At 38.7% G+C, this 16,493-nt stretch overlaps 1 protein-coding gene across 2 annotated transcripts in view; it reads right to left on the bottom strand.

Moving 5' to 3' along the window:
* Nucleotides 1-14,577, bottom strand: part of DISP1 (dispatched RND transporter family member 1) — a 202,019-nt gene extending 187,442 nt beyond the window's left edge. The window contains exon 1 of one of the 2 annotated variants that reach the window (XM_027122258.1): nucleotides 14,470-14,577. The gene's annotated coding sequence lies outside the window, so the exon portion shown is untranslated. Of the gene's footprint in view, nucleotides 1-14,412 lie in introns of both variants that reach the window. The other variant, XM_027122262.1, reaches the window with a different exon arrangement.
* Between the last annotated feature and the right edge of the window lie 1,916 nt (nucleotides 14,578-16,493).

The raw sequence follows: 16,493 nt of genomic DNA, 5'->3' as shown, positions 1-16,493 counted from the left end.
GTACTCTCCATTTTCCTTTCCAACCATATCTTCATAGTTAAATTCCAAAGTGTGTGTAGCGGGGGAGGACAGGAGCAATAAAGTTAATTGGAGATACTGCTGTAGTAAAGTACATCCTTTCAGTTTGATGCAACGGAATTTTGCAGTTGAAATATGGCCCCCCAAAAGGTGCACAGTTTATTCAAAAAAGAGCTGGCTTGAGGATCATAGAGTTAGAGAAGTACTATACAGAGTCAGAGATATGCACCTGCCTGGAAGCAACAAGCAACAAACCTGAAGCAACAAGCATGCTGAAAAGTTCCCTAGTGTCTCATTTCTGTCTTTTAATATAATTTTCTCCTTTGCTGGGGGGATAATAAAAAATAGTTGAGAGGGAAAAAAAGTATGATAAAGAGCTGTGGAGGTGACGTAAAGAATAAGGGAAAGGGAAGTGGGAAAAAATGGATCTTATTCTAGTGATAGCTTCTATAAGACCCTCAGCCAACTGCCATGATGTAATAATAATAAAATAAATCCTATTGCTTATTGAGTACTGTGTGCCAGGCATTATGTTAAGCACATTATATAAACTATCGCCTTTACTCCCTATGACAGCTCTGTACATTGGGTATTATTACACTTATTTTACAGGTAAGGAAGCCCAGATTACACCTGAAACCTGGCAACCTTCTAAAATGGATCCATTTACATCCGATAACATTTTCTCTATGCCTTATGTCCTTAAAATCCTCTCCTAGAGGATTTCCAAACTCTTGCCCTATGCTGCTTACAGAGAGCACCTGAGTTTCAACAGCTACACGTTTCTCTATTCATAACCTCTCAACAAAGAAAGCTCTCTCAGTAACTTCTCTTGGTCCATGTGTCCCCTACTCTTAAGGTCCTTTGGAATATCCCCTGTGAATCATCCAATGGCTCACTTGTATTTACCAGCAAAATCTCTTCAAGCCCCAGGGGTATCCCATGTCACATCTCTGCCCTCTCCCTCCCCACAGTGTCATTGAATGGCATGAATTTCACCTCTATTCTCTTAACTATTAATTCATATTCACTCCCTTAAATAGAGACTCAAAATCCCTCTCTCTTCAGAAAACCTGCCCGTGATTAGCATCATTTAACTGTAATTATTCTTGTAGCAGAAAGGCCCTGGATTGGAAACCAGATCTGGCTTCTAATCTTGGTTCATCTACTTGATATGATACCTGGGCAAATCACTCCACCTTTCTAGGACTAGTTTCTCAACCATAAACAAGGGGAATTAGACTAAATAAGCTCAAGACTAATTCCCAGATCTACAAGTTTTTTTAGGCAAAAAGATTACCAAAAGCCTTAACTTATAAAAATGTAAAAATTGTTATAAATTTTTTAAATTACTTAAGGCACCTTAGATTTTTAAAAATTAATACACAACATATTAAAACAAAAACAGAGAAAAACTTTTAAACTTCAAAGGGTGACAAGGTTGATTAAATTGTCCATTTTCCATTCTTTATTTGACACATGACTGAAAACCCAGGTAATCCCTTAAAAGACTACTAGGCTATGAATATACACACTCTCCTATTAACTAATCACTATGCAATATTTCAAATACCACATATTTGTTTAATATACAAAAAGCATTCTAAATACTACCTGTGATGATTAGTTTTATCTGTCAACTTGGCTAGGTTATAGTACCCAGTTACTTAATCAAACATTAATCTAGGTGTTGCTGTAAAGGTATTTTGTAGATATGGTTAGTATCTACAGTAAGTTGACTTTAAGTAAAGGAGATTACCCTTGATAATGTGGGTGGGACGCATCTAATCGGTTGAAGGGCTTAAGAGCAAAAACTGAGGTTTCCCAGAGAAGAAGGAATCCTGCCTCAAGACTGAAGCATCAACCTGACCTTAAGCCTGCCAGCCTGCCCTACAAATTTTGGAATTGCCCCTCACAATGTCGTGAGCCAATTCATGAAAACAAATCTCTTTTAAAAAACACACACATATACAAATGATATTGGTTTTGTTTTTCTGGAGAACCCTGACTGATACACTAAAATACTGAATACTCAGACTGGTATTTTGTTCTTTTTTAAGTGAGGATTAACAGATAGATGTCTGTTTCTTGTAACCTCTTTAAAATATTAAAGCATTTTAAATATGTAACCGGAATGTTATTTTTTAAGTTAGTATTTCCTACACAATGCCAACAAATTAGCGACGCTATCAGCTCACTGTGCTCTTATTTATTAAAATACACAGGGAGAAAAAAAAAAGTGGTGTTTTCCACATGGAATTTTTAAACTCCAAAACTGATTTCAGAAGATTCTGAGATTCATTTTTTTTCTCATTTTCATGGCTTTCAAAGTGTTTCATAACTAGCCATTACTATAACATGACTATGAAGAAAGTCACTTATCAGCCCAATTTTAAAGATTAAGGAACCAGACAAAGAGAAGTAGTAGACTTTGCTCTACTTTATCGAGTGACATCTGCAAAACCAAGCTGGAAATTCTCCAACTCTAAGTTTTATTGTTGACCCATCAATTAGTTAGTCCTCCATGCTACACTGACATAGAAAAATATTCTAGAATCACAACATACACAGAAACTATTAAGGACATAAGAATGACATATTTAGTATTCAATAGTGTTCACATGCTGGTTCCATTCAAAAAGTATTACTGATACCAGGTACCTACAAACTTTTTCTATAAAGGGTCAGTAGTATTTAGGCCTTGCAGGCCATAAGGTCTCTTTGGCAACTACTCAACTCTGCCATTGTAGCCCCAAAGCAGCCAATGACAGTACATAAATGAATGAGTATGGCTATATTCCAATAAAACGTTATTTACTAAAACAGACCAGCTTTGGCCTCTGGGCCATAGTTTGCTGACCTCTGACTCATGAAATCATGGAGCTGGAAAAGACCCTGGAGGTCATATGGTACGCTCCCATTCAATGCCAAAACACCTCTATATCCAGTGCCAGTGACCATCTGGCTCAGAACAGTTTCATAAACAGACTGTTTTCCAAGCTAGATTGGTTATTCCTCAATGAGAGACTTCAAGGATGGGATATTTTCCCACAGTGTGGAACTAACCAGAGCACTGTGGGTCATTTAGCATTCCTGGTTCCTGAAGAGTAAATGCTACCTACACAAATATACACCTATCACTATGACAACCAAAACTTTCCCCACATATTCCCAAATCCCATAGGGTAGGGGTACTGGTACCCAATGGGTTAAGATATATTGAGCTATACTGAGGTGGGATATGTGGCAACTGTCCCATGCAGCCATTGCCCCTTCTACCTATGGCAGACATGACTAATCAATCAGATACTCTTTCCTAGTGAGGCTGGCCTTTGCCTCAGAATTTTTTAACACAACACTCAAGACAACCATCTCCAATGAATCAGAATTGTGATGTTAAAACATATTTGTTATCCCTAATCTAAAAGGATAGTTCTACACACACTCTCTGAAAAGAAACTGGCTTCCTTTAAGTTTACAAAGCTGAAAAATAATATGGTTTAATTTTAAACCCTAAGGCATGTTTTGAAAGTTTGTGAAAATATTTCTTGGTTGTGACAATGACTGAGGACACTGAAGGCACTTGGTGTACTGAGGAATGACACGTGTCCTGCAACACTAGGGACAGTACAGCACAACAGAGGATTATCCTACATCCCCCATGATGTTTTAATATCCCACTAGAAATAGATGTGGATGAAAAACTGTTTAAATTATCTAAGCCTAGACTGTAACTCAATTTAACACATAAACAGGAATTCTCTTTTTCACATTTTTAATAATCACTAAGTTCTCCCAAAATGTAACTGCTCTGAAAGTCAAAGTAAGACTGTACTTAACTTTTCTCTGAATTTTGCCAAGAGTTATTCACCATTTTGGAAAATCGTCTCAATGACAGCAATATAATTCAGTGTATGTAAGTACAATTTATCTGAATAAGCCTGCATTTGTAATGATTTCCATCACAGTAATTCTAGACACAGGTACAAAAAGTTAACCGCTTGGTATGTGTAGAGCATATACATATTAAAAAGTGTATTTAATGACTTTATTTTTATTTCTCCTTTATATTACAGTTAGAACATTATATTCATTTCTTTGCAGTCAGGTTTGCAAGTAGTTACAGTATATCTATGAATTCATTTCAGGATAGTAAAGGAGGGACTATAAAACATTTGTTATAAAAATAGAGTGTTGGCTCTGACAGGTTAAGAACCACTAATCTAAACTAATGAAGCCTTTTTGACCAAATTGCGTTAACACAGACACAAATCTTGCCCAAAATTTGGAAACAAATCTAATGTGCTTCAAGGGTTCAAACACAACTTTAACTGGCTATCTGAAGCCATTTTTACAGAAAAACACTAGATCTCTCAATATAGGTGCAGCTTCCATATCTCCTTTTCCCTTCTCTATAAAATATACAAGAAATGACTGTGAAAGCCAAGTGCTTAGGACCTCTAAGTCCTCCAGTACACTGGAGCTGTCGCTGTGATTACTTCTACCCAATTGTGAAGAGAACTGGCAGTGATTAACAGAGTCAATGAAAGAACCCAGTCATCACTGAAGCAACTGCCCTTCAGCAACAGACACAAAGCTCCTACTGAGAGTCCATTTTCCAAGAGGGCAGAAATGTTCAATATCTGCACTGTCTATATAAGAGACTACTAGTTTAAAACTTAAAGGTTTGACATTGACTAAAAGTGGAAATAATCTCCACATAAGTCTATCTATTTTATATATATATGTTATATACACACACACATATATTAATTGACTAAAGCCATTGGCAAACCTAGCTTCCAAGAATACTAATTACTGTTTCCCTCTATAAGTCTTTTTTTAAAACCTTTTTATAGTTCATGGCAGTTTTTAAGTCTTTAGAGAGTGTCGATAAGAGTCCATATATAGTTCAAAGACTAAACTCCAAAGCAAAACCATAAACATAAGCAAGGTCAGGTCCCAGAAACTTTCTTTAAATCAAGTTTTCAACTATTCTAGGTTAAGTGGTGACATTTAGTTTTAAGAGCTAAGAGAGACAGGTATATTGGAACATAATTCTAATGATTTACTTTTTCTATTCTTCAGAGACATGCATGTAAAAGCGAGTGGTAGGGAGCAAAAATAAATAAATAAATAAAATAAAGGCTTTGAAATGGCCTATAAGTAACTCTTGGGTCTCCCAGGGAATAAGGCAACCAGGTCCAGAGAACTAGCACTTGTCACACTTCTCTGCAGAAAACTTTGTATAAAATTATCCACAAATGATCTGCTTCTAAACCCTACAAGGCGCATTAGCTATTTAGCTATAATCAGCCCAAAGCCAGCCCCAACTCAACACAAGCTTTAAGGGATAAGTATTATAAATGAAGAAGACACAGCTGAAAAGGATGGCTAAGAAGCAAACAAGAACATTAAGAACAAAATACATCTCTACAGGCTAAAATGCTGGACTGCTGAAAAACAGGCAGGAAAACTTTAATACAGAGTAGGTGTAAGGTCATATATTTCAATTTAAAAATCAGCCATACAAGTACAGGGACCAGACTAACAGAGAGTTCCTGCAAAAATCTGGGGAGCTTTGGCTTACCAAATGCTTACTATAAGAGCAAGATATGTCTGCTTAAATATTAATGCAATTTTGGACTTCAATAATATTGAATATACAGTAATAGAAAGAGTATGGTGTCCACCTTACAGGAAGTAATAGTCCCACTATTTGCTGCCTTGATCAGACATCTAAAATAGTGCAGACAATTACAGAAGCCATATTTTCACAATACTGACAACCTAGAGCATCCATAAGACAATCAGGATAGTGAGAGATCGAGGTATTGGCATTATTTAACCTGAAGAAGAGATAATAAGAGACAGTTTTTTAAATATGTGACAAAATTTTAAATAGAAAAGAAAAAATAGATCTTCCATGTTTCTCTGGCTGATATGACTAAAACCAATGGATAAAAAAAACCGCAACAGGTAATTTGGATCTGTTATAAATAAAAGAATAACCTTATAACTTGAGCCACCCAACAACAAACCAAGGTTGTATAAAAAGGAAGTGAACACCTTGTTTCTCTATGTATTCAGGCAAGGGCCTAAAGTCCTCTAGGATAAGAAGTGTTATGAGGGTACCCAAATCAGGTAGAAGATTGGATTAAGAGACTGCTACAGGTTCACTCCAATTCTGCAATGATATCATTTTAAGGGCGGAAGAAAAAGTACAAGTTAAGTCAACAAACACTTTATTTCCCTGACAGCAAGTTATGCCGGTAAAAGGGGAGAAGAATTGAGAGGGCCAAAGTGATTCTAAGGTACATTTAAAAATACATGGTACATAAGGAACTCAAAGTGAGATGCAGTGGAAAAGGGCACTGGATTTAGGGTTAGAAGACTAAGGTTGCATCCCAGTTCCAACCCAGCCTAGCTCTACAGGATGTAGGCCAAGTCACTGAACCCTTCTGTAGTTCAGGTTTTTCCACCTCAGAAATAGGGATACCACCTGTCTTGCCCTAAGGATCAGATGACTGTATAAGAAACACACTGACTAAATAATTTATACATAAATTACCATTGTTATTATTCTACATTGATCAGAGTCTTCTAAGCTCTGTTCACCAAACTTTAAAAAGGATATGAAACAAAATACTAGCAAACAGAATCCAACACATTAAAAGGATCATACACCATGATCAAGTGGGATTAATCCCAGGGATCCAAGGATTCTTCAATATATGCAAATCAATCAATGTGATACACCATATTAACAAATTGAAGAATAAAAACCATATGATCATCTCAATAGATGCAGAAAAAGCTTTTGACAAAATTCAATACCCATTTATGATAAAAACTCTCCAGAAAGCGGGCAGAGAGGGAACCTACCTCAACATAATAAAGGCCATATATGACAAATCTAGAGCATGCATCATTCTCAATGGTGAAAAACAGAAAGCATTTCCTCTAAGATCAGGAACAAGCCAAAGACGTCCACTCTCACCACTATTATTCTACACAGTTTTGAAAGTCCTAGCCACGGCAGTCAGAGAAGAAAAAGAAACAAAAGGAATATAAATTGGAAAAGAAGAAGTAAAACTGTCACTATTTGCAGATGACATACTATACATAGATAATCCTAAAGACGCCACCAGAAAACTACTAGAGCTAATCAATGAATTTGGTAAAGTTGCAGGATACAAAATTAATGCACAGAAATCTCTGGCATTCCTATATACTAACAACAAAAGAGCAGAAAGAGGAATTAAAGAAACAATCCCATTCACCATTGCAACAAAAAGAATAAAATACCTAGGAATAAACCTACCTAAGGAGGTAAAAGACCTGTACTCAGAAAACTATAAGACACTGATGAAAGAAATCAAAGATGAGGGCTTCCCTGGTGGCGCAGTGGTTGAGAGTCCACCTGCCGATGCAGGGGACACGGGTTCGTGACCCGGTCTGGGAATATCCCACATGCCGCGGGGCGGCTGGGCCCGTGAGTCACGGCCGCTGAGCCTGCATGTCTGGAACCTGTGCTCCGCAATGGGAGAGGCCGCAACAGTGAGAGCCCTGTGTGCCGCAAAAAAAAAAAAAAAAAAAGAAATCAAAGATGAAACAAACGGATGGAGAGATATACCATGTTCTTGAATTGGAAGACTCAATCTTGTGAAAATGACTATACTACCCAAAGCAATCTACAGATTCAATGCAATCCCTACCAAATTACCAATGGCATTTTTTACAGAACTAGAACAAAAAAATCTTAAAATTTGTATGGAGACACAAAAGACCCTGAATAGCCAAAGCAATCTTGAGGGAAAAAAATGGAGCTGGAGGAATCAGACTCCATGACTTCAGACTATACTACAAAGCTACAGTAATCAAGACAACATGGTACTGGCACAAAAACAGAAATATAGATCAATGGAAGAGGATAGAAAGCCCAGAGATAAACCTACGCATCTACGGTCAACTAATCTATGACAAAGGAGGCAAGGATATACAATGGAGAAAAGACAGCCTCTTCAATAAGTGGTGTTGGGAAAACTGGACAGCTACATGTAAAAGAATGAAATTAGAACACTCCCTAACACCATACACAAAAATAAACTCAAAATGGAATAAAGACCTAAATGTAACACTGGACACTATAAAACTCTTAGAGGAAAACATAGGAAGAACACTCTTTGACATAAATCACAGCAAGATCTTTTTTGATCCACCTTCTAGAGTAATGGAAAGAAAAACAAAAATAAACTAATGTGACCTCATGAAACTTAAAAGAAAGTTTAACAACTTTCTGTAAACTATAAACAAGATGAAAAGACAACTCTCAGAATGGGAGAAAATATTTGCAAACGAATCAATGGACAAAAGATTAATCTCCAAAATATATAAACAGCTCATGCAGCTCAATATAAAAAAAAAACCCAATCAAAAAATGGGCAGAAGACCTAAATAGACATTTCTCCAAAGAAGATGTACAGATGGCTAAGAAGCACACAAAAAGCTGCTCGACATCACTAATTATTACAGAAATGCAAATCAAAACTACAAGGAGGCATCACCTCACACCGGTCAGAATGGGCATCATCAGAAAATCTACAAACAACAAATGCTGGAGAGGATGTGGAGAAAAGGGAACCCTCTTGCACTGCTGGTGGGAATGTAAATTGATATAGCCACTATGGAGAACAATACGCAGTTTCCTTAAAAACTAAAAATAGAATTACCATATGACCCAACAATCCCACTACTGGGCATATACCCAGAGAAATCCGTAATTCAAAAAGACACATGCACCCCAATGTTCATTGCGGCACTACTGACAATAGCCAGGTCGTGGAAGCAATCTAAATGTCCACAGACAGATGAATGGATAAAGATGATGTGGTACATATATACATTGGAATATTACTCTACCACAAAAAGGAACTAAATTGAGTCATTTGCAGAGATGTGTATGGACCTAGAAACTGTCATACAGAGGGAAGTAAGTCAGAAGAGAAAAACAAATATCATATATTAACACATATATGTGGAATCTAGAAAAATGGTACAGATGAACCAGTTTGCAAGGCAGAAATAGAGACACAGCTGTAGAGAACAAATGTATGGACACCAAGGGGGGAAAGTGGTGGTGGTGCGGGGGATGAATTGGGAGATTGGGATTGACATATACACACTAATTTGTATAAAACAGATAACTAATAAGAACCTGCTGTATAAAAAAATAATAATAAATTAAATTTAAAAGAAAAAGGATATGAAAAACCTAGAATCCTAATAGATCAACCAAGATAAAGCCTTGTAACTTGACTAAAGAGATAGAAAGCATGTTTTAGGTAGAAACCCTCATGAAAAAAAGTCTTACCCAAGGAAAGGTAAAAGGTATTTATTATAGAATAGGTTGTGTGTTCTTAAAAAGGATGTTCAGTTGTTTTCTACAGGAAGAAGAAATAAGATTCAGAATGAGAAGAGGTGGATTTAAATGAATGCAAGGGAGATTTCAGTTAGGTCTAGGGAATAACATTTTACATGCTTGTTTTCATCAAATGAAAATGTATAAGCCACAAAGCAACAAAAAGAGAAAGGAATCCTACCTATCAAGATGATAAGACCCTGGAAGAGGCTATGGACATTTAGAATTCAAAACCTACCTGTCCTGGATTGGTCAACATTTACTAGCCTTAAGGGAGTCAAATCACATTGTCTCCCGAGGTCCTTTCCAGCACTAGAACTCAGAGAATTAGAACCAATAAATAACTGTTTATTAGGAAAAGAAATAAAGTTAGCAGTTGAACTTGGGAGTATATTTTATATGAGCTTTCTACTTTAATCAAAAGTGCTCTTATTAGTCATGTATCACAATGTTCACTGCAGCTCTATTTATAATAGCCAGGACATGGAAGCAACCTACCTAAGTGTCCATCGACAAATGAATGGATAAAGAAGATGTGGCACATATATACAATGGAATATTACCCAGCCATAAAAAGAAACGAAATTGAGTTATTTGTAGTGAGGTGGATGGACCTAGAATCTGTCATACAGAGTGAAATCAGAAAGAGAAAAACAAATACCATATGCTAACACATATATATGGAATCTAAAAAAAAAAAAGGTTCTGAAGAACCCAGGGGCAGGACAGGAATAAAGACACATATGTAGAGAATGGACTTGAGGACACAGGGAGGGGGAAGGGTAAGCTGGGATGAAGTGAGAGAGCGGCGTGGACATATATACATTACCAAACATAAAATAGATAGCTAGTGGGAAGCAGCCGCATAGCACAGGGAGATCAGCTGGTGCTGATATATACATATATCCCCATATCTCCCACCTAGAGGGGTGGGAGGGAGATGCAAGAGGGAGGAGATATGGGGATATATGTATATGTATAGCTGATTCACTTTGTTATAAAGCAGAAACTAACACACCATTGTAAAGCAATTATACTCCAATAAAGATGTTAAAAAAAAAAAAAGAAGTGCTCTTATTCTTAAGTGATAAAGCAAATGAGATAAAATGTTAAAAATAGGTGAATCTGAATAAAGGGTATACAGGTGGTTCCCTGTACTATCTTGATTTTTGCAACTTTATTCAATTACTGTGAAATAGTCATCATTTAGGTTTAAAATATTAGGAGTTGAATGATACTTCTTATCTTACTAGTGCTTATGGGGAAGTCTAGAACTTGATTATGTATCACTTCCTAGGGCCTGCCCTCTCTCCTCTGCTGTAATTAAGACACCTTCACGCATATACAGTGGTTGGTTTTCTCACATATACAATGTTCTCATCAATCTCCATGCCTTCATCCTCTCAATTTTGAAAATAAACTTCAGTATTTGTTTTTTATTCACATTTCAACCTTTCCCTCAAACCTCTCCAAGACTCCTAATAACCGTATAAACTTTGACTTCCCAGCCTCTGCCAGGTCATTCTCAAGGAGGTGGGAGAGGTGGGAGGGATTTCTTTCCCAGCCAGCTGCAGGCAAAGAGGGAGCACATTGTCTGTAGGGTATTTTAAAACAATAATAAAAGCAACTAAAAGTCTTTCTGCCTTTTATCATCACCAGGCACTGGCAATTAGAAACAACCTTAGTGTTGAGACACTCCTTCCAACCATTGCAGACAGCTCCAAACATCACCCCTTAATATGTCACCAGTAATGGTCAGCCTTCCCAACCTCTGCCAAAATCTTTTATCCAATAGTTTTTCTTTTCCTCAGGATCTCAAATTAAAAACAAAACAAAAACTAATAATACCAACAACAAAGACTAAAGGTAATCAGTGTATTTTCTACAGTATTGGTAATTGTGAGGTATATCATTATCACTTTAATAGAAAAGCTCATATATAATTTAATGTGATGCCTCACTCAAAACAAAACTAAGTAGAGTCCATTTATATAATCCAGATCAATTACGATTTAGTATTAATACTATTTTTTAAACGACAGTAATGTAAACAAATGGTTCACAGCCATCACTTAATGCCTGGAGGCTGGAAAATTTGCCAAGACTTATGGGATCAGACTCAGCAGAATAGACAAGGCTCTACTAACATAACTGCAGTCCTTTATGGCTGCTCTAATCGCCCTGCATCACACTTTGAGGGCCAGGTCATCCTAGACACTATGAGAAAAAAGGTCTAACTCAGCGAAAGGAAAAGGACAAAAAGAGATACTAAAAGAAGGGATCGACTATGTCTCGGCCAATCTTGTTGAGGGCCATCTTGCATCAAAGGCAATGCAGGAGCTGGATGGTAAATCAGCAGATCGACAGCACTCTGCTTGGTATCTCCCTGTCCAGCTGTATTCCTCAGCTGTAACAAATCCTCCCGATTCTATCAAAAGGCAGGGAATGCCTTTCTCACTAGGGTATGCAGATAACTGAAAATGGACTAGATAACAATAAAATTGATAATCAGAGAGTACAGAACCAAAAACTCAATATAGCAAGTTACTTCACATATTACAAACGGGTTATTAAAGAAAACAAAATGTGCTAGTATGTGTATATGAAGACACTTTTGACTACAGCTGTTTTAATCGTTCTTCCAATACACAGATACATATTTCACTGCAGCAGAAATAAAAAGAAATAGTAAATCCATAAGAATAACTAGTAATTTGCTGCACCCTGATAAAAAAAATGCCACCATTGGTTAAACTGTTAAATACATCTAAATCCTACAGAATAAACAGAATTTATCTAGAGAAGGCTAAGAAATGTACTCAACAATTAGAACAAATAACAAAAATTCCAAAGATTATCCAGAACACAAGGCAATCAAATTTCAAACATACTACTCAGATATATAATTAGAAACTTGCCACAGAATGCAGGGCTCTTGTGTTTCAACATGATCACATCCTCTCCTATGAACTAACATCTAATGGCCTACAGGCTTTCTCCCAAAACCAAGGGAAAAGGGGGAAGAACACATTTTTAAATCAAGATTATATAGAAAAATCAGATCAACCTTTCAGAAAAACAGTATTGTCTACTTTAAAGAAATAAGATTAAGACATATAGAAATCTACATAGCAGTTAATTGAATAACTTTAAAGGTCAGTGTCATCTTTTCACTTTCTAATTTGAAAAACTATTCAATTTGCTCACTTCCATGTTACAGCATTGTTTATGTTTAGGCAATGCTTTCCACTTTTAAGTATCAGCTGTGCCCCTAAACATAAGGAAATGATCTTACTCAAGCATAAATTTTCAAGGCCATCAAGAGTTTATAAGCTATAGTTAATAATACTATGTTGTATATTTTAAATTTGTTAAGACAGTAGATCTTAAGTGTTCTCACCACAAAAAGAAAAAGAGAGAAATTAGTAACTATGTGAAGTGATGGTTTGTTAATTAGCTTGACTGTGGTAATCATTTCACAATATATGCGTATATCAAATCATCACGTTGTACACCTTAAATATATGCAATTTTGATTTGTCAATTATGTCTCATTAAAGCTAGGGGAAAAAAGTTTACAAGCTAGCAAGACACCAAGCCATCAATAAACATAAACTGTTCTAGTCTACTTGAATTAGAGCAAGACAGACCACCAAATCAGATCTAAAAGATACCTGTACGAATACAGTAGTTTTAAAAATAAAAAATGTTAACACTTGAAATATGAAACACTTGAAACAAGCAAAAGATTCAACCATCAGATATCACCGTCCACCAATGACAATGTTAGGGCTCTCCCTAGGTACCTCACCCCATTTGTGACAAAAATACAAATTTGCCATCTATCTAAAGCTAAAACAGTCTTTGTAATTATGCAGAAGTGAGATACTATATGATGTAGATTAGGAAGTACATATTAATTGCAAGTAAATAAAACATGAATAAAATGTAGACAATAACTAAAATTAATAATAACCTCTGGTAATGATAAAGGTGAGCCCACATAGTACACGATGGCCAATGAGGAAAACTAAATATGCTAATGTGTATATAACAACAGAACTTGGGTTATCAATACTTTTTAACAATCTACCAATGGCAAATATATACGTTTTCTTTGTAGCAGAAATAAAAAGTAACAGTAAATCCACAGGAATTGCTAGTAATTGGCTGCACCCTAATCTAAAATTGCCTTTACTGGTTAAACTCAAAAACTAAATACAACAGGATAACTTTTAGTAAAACTATATTAGAAAGTTAGGCAGAAAAACAATGAATAGTAACTGCAAACGTGACGGCACTGGCTTTCCATGTAATTATCACTGTAATTCCAAACGCATTTACAAGTTCATTCCATGACAAAGGAAATAACCTAAACTCCGCAAGGTAGAGAAGATTCCAAAAGGAAAACTTTGGTTGGTTTGCTGGTATGAAGACAACTTTAAAGCACTATCTGTTTCACAAAGAAATGCAGCATAAGTTGGACCTGGGTGAGGAAGAGTTCAAGTTTTCCCTGGGAATGTAAATTCTTCCCCGAAATCCACACAGGTTAAAATAAATAAATAAATAAATAAAAGGCACATCAAAAAGCCAGTATTAATTGCAAAGGAGGCAATACGAGTTCAGCATCCCGTAGGTGGCTGGTCATCTTTCTGATCCGTTAGGTCAAGACGTCCTTCTCATCTACGACCCTCAGAGAAGGACTGCCTCCCTCCTCTCCAACCTCCCCTGGAAGTCAACCTTCGCCAACTCGTGCCACCCTCACAGACAATCTGCCAAGTGCCGGGACACTCCCCCAAGTGGGACTGCTCTCCTCCGAGATGCCTCCTGCACAGTGTCACCCGCCACCCTCCTCCCCTCCTCAGGGCCTCTTCGGCCTCAGTGTCCCCGGTGCCTCCCTCCTCAGCCCCTCACGGCTGCCCTCAGGGCTGCCCCCGTCCCCCGACCCCCAATCCTGGTCCCCTCCCTCAAACCTGGGGTCCCGGTTCTCCCTCTGCCCGCGCGAGGTGTCCCGACTCTCCCGTCCCTACCCGGTCTCCCCCGTCCCGCGGCGCGGGGCGGCGGCGGGGCGGAGAGGCATCCACTGAGGAGACAAGTGCCTGGGACTCTCCGGCTCCGATCAGGACCCGGAGCCGGGCTTCCGCCTCGCGCCGGAAGGCATTCGCGAGCGGGACCGGAAGTCCCGCCCCGCGAGCTCTCTGCCTGCCGAGGCAGCGGGGTCTCACTAGATCGCAGAGAGGATTCGTGGAGGAGAGAGGGGTTTGCCGGCAGTCGGCCGGGAGCAGAAGGGCTTACCCTGAAGGGCCGAGGCGCCAAAAGTCTTTCTCCCTGCTGCTTCTCTTTCCAGCGGATCAGCCAACCGACCTGCAGTCGGTTGATCAAGGGTCTCCTGTGTTCACGCACCTGGAGGAGCAAGATGACTCAGACACTGACCCCTGCCCTCACAATCTAGTTGAAAGTTGACAAAAATATAAACAGAGGTTAATCACACCGCAAGGCAGTATTGCTTCATTCCTTAATCCAAATTTTTATCACCTGCTATATATCACTCATTAAACAAGTAGGCTGTAAACAGACGAAAGCCCCTATCTTATGGAGCGAGGGAGGCACTAACGACAATGAACCAGGCAGAGAATAAATCAAACAACTACCTGTTCCTCGGGAAGCTTAAGGTAGTACAGGGACAGATATATGGGCAAACAAGTGCAATGAAACCATCGAGCATCAGAGGAGCTATGGCCGTGCTGCAGGCAGTCGCGTGGTGCAGGGAGCTGGGCAGACCCAAGACTCCAAAGATAATGGCTCCTCCGTTGAGACCGAAATGAATGATGAATAAGAGTTAAAGGTCAGACAAGGTGGGGAAGGGCATGCAGAGGAGAAGGATGCCAGAGAGAGCTTGGCTGAATCAGGGAGCTGGAGGAGGGTACAGTTAATTTAGCAAGGTCTGCGGTCAGAGAGGCAGGAGGAAGCATAAGGAAAGGAGGCAAGCCCAGATCAGGAAGACTGTTGTGTATTATGCTAAGAGATTTGGACTTTAGACTCCATGTAACAGGGAATCAGTGCGTATCTCTAGGGGAACAGACAAAATACTGAGTTATGGGGTTGACTAGGATGATTGACCTAGTCATCAAAGAAAAATAAGAACTTGAAAAATCGCGGAGAGAACATTTTACCAGTGAGGGTGCTTTCTCAAACTGTCATACCCAGATATTAAAAACAATGGATGATTACAACTCTATAAAGGCAGGACCACCAGGGCTCAGACCCCTGGGGTTGCCCATTGGGCAAATCACCCCAACCAACTGAGTTGCCAGCTGAAGCCTTAGGGAACCATGGAATCAATGGGCCAAGGAGGAAGAACGTTCATTACCAGCTACAGTAATGAGAGCCGTTGCCTCTATTTCCTTGCTTGCTACTACTGTTTAATAAATACCCTCTTGCACACTGAGCCCATTTTTCCTTTTTAAAAAGAAATGGGGGCTTCCCTGGTGGCGCAGTGGTTGAGAGTCCACCTGCCGATGCAGGGGACACGGGTTCGTGACCCGGTCCGGGAAGATCCCACATGCCGCGGAGCGGCTGGGCCCGTGAGCCATGGCCGCTGAGCCTGCGCGTCCGGAGCCTGTACTCCGCAAAGGGAGAGGCCACAACAGTGAGAGGCCCGCGTACCGCCAAAAGAAAAGAAAAGAAAAGAAAAGAAATGGCATATTAGCTTTTTCCAATTCTTTTCCTTTTGCCAGCAACAAACTATATTGCAATATATGGAGATAGGATTATGGTAAAATAAAAGGAAGACTGGACATCATGTAGAAAGTCTGTACTTAGAAGGCACAGTATCACCTGTGGATGGAGTAGAAAGACACAGCTTTGAGCATTCTCCCTCTGGGAAGGTTAGCAGTCCATTTGTGGTGGTACGTGAAATAACTGAATCATATAGTAGAGAGGTGTGTCTTTGAAAGAAAGGGAAGAAGAGAGTATGTATGTGTGGTGTGATGTATGTGGGGTTTGTGTGGGTGAGGGTGTGTCTGTGTGTGTTTGTGTGTGTGTGTGTGTGTGT

Source organism: Aethalodelphis obliquidens, unplaced genomic scaffold (genome assembly GCF_003676395.1).
Source record: "Aethalodelphis obliquidens isolate GAN/ISIS:26980383/991018 unplaced genomic scaffold, ASM367639v1 scaffold24, whole genome shotgun sequence".
Classification (NCBI taxonomy): Eukaryota; Metazoa; Chordata; class Mammalia; order Artiodactyla; family Delphinidae; genus Aethalodelphis; species Aethalodelphis obliquidens.
This window is presented reverse-complemented; position numbering and strand designations above follow the sequence as displayed.